The sequence below is a fragment of the Cynocephalus volans genome, chromosome 4 (assembly GCF_027409185.1).
Source record: "Cynocephalus volans isolate mCynVol1 chromosome 4, mCynVol1.pri, whole genome shotgun sequence".
NCBI lineage: Eukaryota > Metazoa > Chordata > Mammalia > Dermoptera > Cynocephalidae > Cynocephalus > Cynocephalus volans.
In genome coordinates this window covers 149559014-149564656 of record NC_084463.1, presented here as the reverse complement: position 1 = coordinate 149564656, position 5643 = coordinate 149559014, and the positions used below count along the sequence as shown (strand labels likewise).

The 5643-nt window shown below is 35.2% G+C and overlaps 1 pseudogene; it reads left to right on the top strand.

Annotated features, from left to right (window-relative positions):
• Window positions 1-2046: 2046 nt before the first annotated feature.
• Window positions 2047-2987, top strand: LOC134376527 (olfactory receptor 5J3-like; annotated as a pseudogene).
• Window positions 2988-5643: the final 2656 nt, after the last annotated feature.

Genomic DNA, 5643 nt, shown 5'->3' with positions numbered 1-5643 from the left:
TATCAGGGAAATGATATTTCCCAATAATTTTAGATTATTGATTGGTGAATACCATATTCATAAATATTCAGTGAAAAAATATTCAGTTGTCAAATTAATGTAAAAAATGCTCTATAGCTTTTTTCTCTTATTGAAAACTCCCAAACGAGAGTAGCATATGTACTCCTAAAAATCCCAATTTAAAGAAAGTTTCCTTAAACCTCATTTAACCAAGTGTTTCACAAATATATTAGATATCAGAACCGTACTTTTCATGCATTTTGCATTATATGACAAAGCCTAAAGTAAAATTAATTTAATCATCTAACTTTCCCAGTATTAGAAAAAACAAAAAACAAAAAAAAACAAAAAAAACCACACCAGATTTATACGTGATCTAACGTGCATGAAAAATACGCATTAGATTTGAGATTTTATCGAAATTAGATTTGAGATTTTCACTACAGGAATTTACACATATTGAAAAAGTTTTCTAACTCAATAATAATGAAAAAAATCAAAACATGAAAAATCTAATTTACACAGATTCAAGACATTGAATAATAAACTCTATTGGAAATCAGAAAATAAAATGACAAATATCATTTGGAGTTGCAAAAAATGACTTACTGGAGGAAGTGAGTCTTAAAAACTAAATAATTTTATTATGATAAAAAATGTTTATTATTTTTATCTTTCTTTATTCCAAACTTCCCTGATTCTCTTTCTCCTTTTTTTATTGGCAATCTGTAAGTTTTATTAGATAATATTAATTTGTATGCCTATGTATACACACATACATAAATTCATATACTCATGTTCAGCACACAAACATATGACTATATTCCTTTTGTTTTATTGATTAACATATGTGTGATGTGTATTCATTGTCTAAATATCACACAGAACAATTTTGTTAGATATCTCAAAAATTTGCCTGTTAAATATTGAGAATGTTTTTGTTAATTTGCTTTGTTTTTTGCTAAAGGATTTTCTTCCTTAAAAGATGAGGTTCTAGCCTTGTATTTTGAAATCTGCAATATACTGTTACCTGGGATCCATCTCCAGAACTCTTTCTGTTAAATAACTATTCCCATTAGGGCTCTCCAGGAGGATTCCAGTTTCCCACAGGTTCTTATGTGATACATAATGCCAATTTATATTTCTTGGTGGGATCCAACTGCAGTTTTATTTTATCCTACCTTTTCATAGTTGCAGGATTTGAGTTTACTGTGGAATATTTTTTTCAATTTTATTTATATTTATTTTTATGGGGCACAGTGTGTTGTTTCAATACACATATGTACTGCACAATGATTCTCTTAGGGTACATAGTATAGTTTTGTACCCATTACTCCGCCCCTTCTCCTCCCACCCCCCAGCTTCCAATAACCATTATTCTACTCTATACCTCTATGAAAACCACGTTTCTGTTCTTTAGATCCCACATGTAAGTGGAACCATGTGATATTTGTCTTTCTGTTTCTGATTTAGTTCACTTACCATGATAGTTTTCATCTCCATCCGTGTAATGGTAAATGATAGAATATCATTTGTTTTCCTAGCTGAATAGTATTGTGTATGTATACACAGTACTTTTATCCATTAATCCACTGATGGGCATTTAGGATGGTTCCATCTCTTGCTTATCGTGAATAGGGTGGCAATGAACATGGGAGTTCAGGTGTCTTTTTGATATGCTGATTTCATTTCCTCTGGGTATATAACCAGTAACAGGAGAGTTGCATTGTAAGGCAGATCTATTTTTAGTTTTCTGAGGGATCTCCATATGGTTTTCAACAATGGCTGTACCAGTTTACATTCCCACCAACAATGTAGGAGGGTTCATTTTTCTCTACATCCTCTCCAGCATTTATTATTTTCCGTCTTGTTGATAATAGCCATTCTAGCTGGGGTGAGATGGAATATTATCATTGATAATTAAAACCATGAAATTTTCTAAAGATGCTAGTAGATTGAATTTATATATCCAAGCTGTACTCTTTGGTTATTTTCTCTTTCCTCTTGTTGCCTACAGGTCTTTTATTTCATAAATGAGCCACATAAATGGCTGACAAAAATGTTAGTGTGATAACTGAATTCATCCTTCGAGGCCGACTGATGACGCTGAACTGAATACTGTCCTTTTAGTGTTGTTTCTCGTCATCTATCTCATTACTGTGGTCGGCAACATTTGGTTATCACAATAATTCTGCCTGGTGTCCAGCTCCATTCTCCCAAGTACTATTTCCTTAGCTAGTTGACTTTCTTGGATTTCTGCTATTCCTCAGTCTTCATTCCTAAACTGTTGGTGAACTACACAGCAGGACAGAAAGTCGTCTCCTATCATGATTGCCTTCTTCAGTATTCCTTCATCTGCATGTTCTTGACTACTGGATGCTTCCTCCTGCCTGCAATGGTGTACAGCTGGTATCTTGCCATTTGATGCTCACTTCACTACAAAGTTCTCATGACCCCCACATTCTCCCTCTACCTCTTGACTGCTTCCTACCTGCCCAGTTGTGCCAACTCACTCACCCACCTGAGCAGCTTGCTCAGTCGATCTTTCTGTGGGAACAATTTTATTAGCCATTATTTCTGTGATGTACCATTGATATTTCAACTCCCCTCTTCTGATACCCAACACAGCGAGGTTTTATTAATTGTCCTCTCTGGAGTAATCTCTGTGATTGCCTTTTTGTAGTAGCTTGTTCCTGTCTCGGAATCCTTCTCACTGTCCTGAAGATACACTCTAACAGATGCAGATATAAAGCCTTATCCACATGTGCCTCTCACCTAATGGTGGTGTCTCTGTTCTATGGAACTGTAATATTTCCTTTATGGGTATGAGCTCTAGCTATCCCCAAGACAAAGCCAAAATACTGTCTGTGTTTTACACCATTTTTCTGCCAGTACTAAATCTTCTGAAATACAGTGTGAGAAACAGGGAAGCCAAAGAATCCATAAAAAGAATCATGAAGAGAAAAATACTTGCTGAGTGGACATAAATTTTCAGGCAGAAACATTTAAGGGATATTTATTGATGCAGCAGGCAGATACATTGTTAAATGTATCTGGGACTTTGAGAGGTAAAATGAGGTATTTTCAAAGCAGCATATATGCAAAGATAACATTCATAGTTGGACTTTAGAAATACACAAACTCATGCACACAAACACACACACACACACACACACATGCACCCATTCACAAACACACCCACATATAGGGAAAACTCTTTCTTTATGCTCTTAGGTTCACTAGTTGGGAGGCCTTTGAATTAAACTTACAGAAGAATATATTAACCAGAGTAAAAAACAAAGTTCGTTCATAAGCACATTGTAGCACACAATAAAACTAGCTCACTCAATAATTAGAGATCAAGATCTGGGTTTATATACCTTATTTGCAGGGTGAAATGAAGGGGAAATACACACACACACTTACACACACACACACTTACACACACACACACACACACACACTCTCTCTCTCTCTCTCTCACACACACACACACACACACACACACACACACACACACACACACACGCACACACCCCTCTTGAGGAGAATTGGTTACAGAAAGTAAACAGAATTTTCCTGTCTCTTAACAACTTTCTGACAGCTGAGTTGTTTTACAGGTGAGAAAACCAAGCATCAATGGAATTAAAAGCTTACTTGCCCAAGATGAGACAACATCAATGTTTGAGAGCTAAAGTTCAAACACACATACAGTCATATACCTGTGTCTGGTTGAAGAGAAAGCTTCCCTTCTGCCCTATGAAGGTTTGCTGAAATGAACTGACAGTTAACAGGAGAAAAAAAAAAACACATTTATTAACGTGCAAGTGTGCACAGGAACCATGCAAAATATGGAACCCAAAAAAGGGCCAGGTGGCTGAAACTTAAGTTGCATCCTTTCCATGGGGGAGAGGGAGTTGAGGACATATAGGCAATTCTGAGGAGTAGTAAATGGTTTACAAGGGAACAGAATGAGTAGAAAAAACTGATAATGGGTGGTAAATGGTTCTCTTTGGAAAGTGAATAGAACCAGAAGAACAGAAAATAGATCGTAACAAATTGTGACTAGGTGTGGTGACATTTCTCAATGAGTTTAATTCTCTTTGGTTAATAAAATTTCAGAGAGGGGAGAAAAGGCAATTAATTGGGAGGAGCTTCAGATAGAATTTCAGGAAGTTCTACAGTATGCTTGGGAGGAGAAACATTAGAACTTTATGAAGTCCTTGGGTCTGAGGCCACTTCTAAGGCCCTTTAATTTCCTTTAGTACAAAGTCCTCAGCAAACCAAAGCACCATAATTTGGGGTATTGCTTTCTGAGCCCCAACACTTGTAAATAGGCCTCCTCCACATTTTACATTAATAAAAAGAACATCCTGTATGTATTTTATATGCCATCTTTGCCCACAATTGTAAAAAATGTGAATATTAGATTTGAAAACAATAATTCCACAGGTATAGAAGAGTTTCTTTTTATGGCAACCCCACTTCTGTCAAATAATACAAATACCAAAATGACAATGTAAAGGTACTCTATTACATTTGAGTACAATGGATTTCATCAAAAATCAGCCTTTAGGAAACTTCCCTGATACAGTATACCCATTTGAAAGTACTAAATGCTATATTTTCTTTTTAACAAAAGGGCACTGAGAACCCCATACTGCTTATTTTCATACATCATCCATATGGTGCTTATAGTTCTGCTCACTTAGACGTGCATTAAACACTCAGTACAACACCATCATTATCCCACAATTGTTGAGAAAGCAAACATAGCCTTTGTTAAATGACACATTTGTATTATGTAGTGAACAATGGTTTTGGGTTGCTGAAAAGAATGCTTATATCTATCAAGAGGAATGACAGCACCTAGCAATAAATCTGCTCGGTTAAATCTACAAAAGTCTATGATATTTTATCCTATTGCTCAGGTCAGCAATTAAATTTATGTAAATATGTAACTAAAAATGTCAAGGCAAATTTTATTTTGTTGTTTCTGTACAACACATTGTTTCTTCCAGAATAATCAAATTGTCAAATATTTTGATCACATATCACCACAATAGCACGTGCATTTGACAAAAAATAAGTAATCACCATTATTGTTATAGCCAAGTTTTCAAAATCAAAAATACTGCCTAATAAAGGAAAGGAGACATTAGGATACGACAAACAACTTTCTAATGACATTTCATTATCGTAAACTAAATCTCAGATGAGTCTAATTTTATTATCTCCTTCTTTCTGTACCTCTATACCTCTATACTCTTTTTTAATGTGTTTGTGTGTTTCTCACATTGAGAAACTTTTTCTTTTTTTATGTCTGCATCTTCCAGTAGGCCTTAAGAAGTGTGCCTTTAATGACAGGCAAGTCAAAACGCCTACATTGAACAAATGCTTGTTCAATGAATGAATGAATAAGTAGAACCTTGTGAACTTGAGGAGCACTAAATAAGTTCATTTAACATAACTATCAAGTTCCTTCGGTTACTCAAATAGAGTGTTACTGTGTAAACAAACTAGATTTAACTGTGCATGTCAGTCACTCTCTCTGCACCTTCACTTTAGATGCTGTCATACCAATCTTTCCATCTCTCCAGAATGAATCTTTATTTTTCTCCCGTCATTATTTCTCTCTCACTC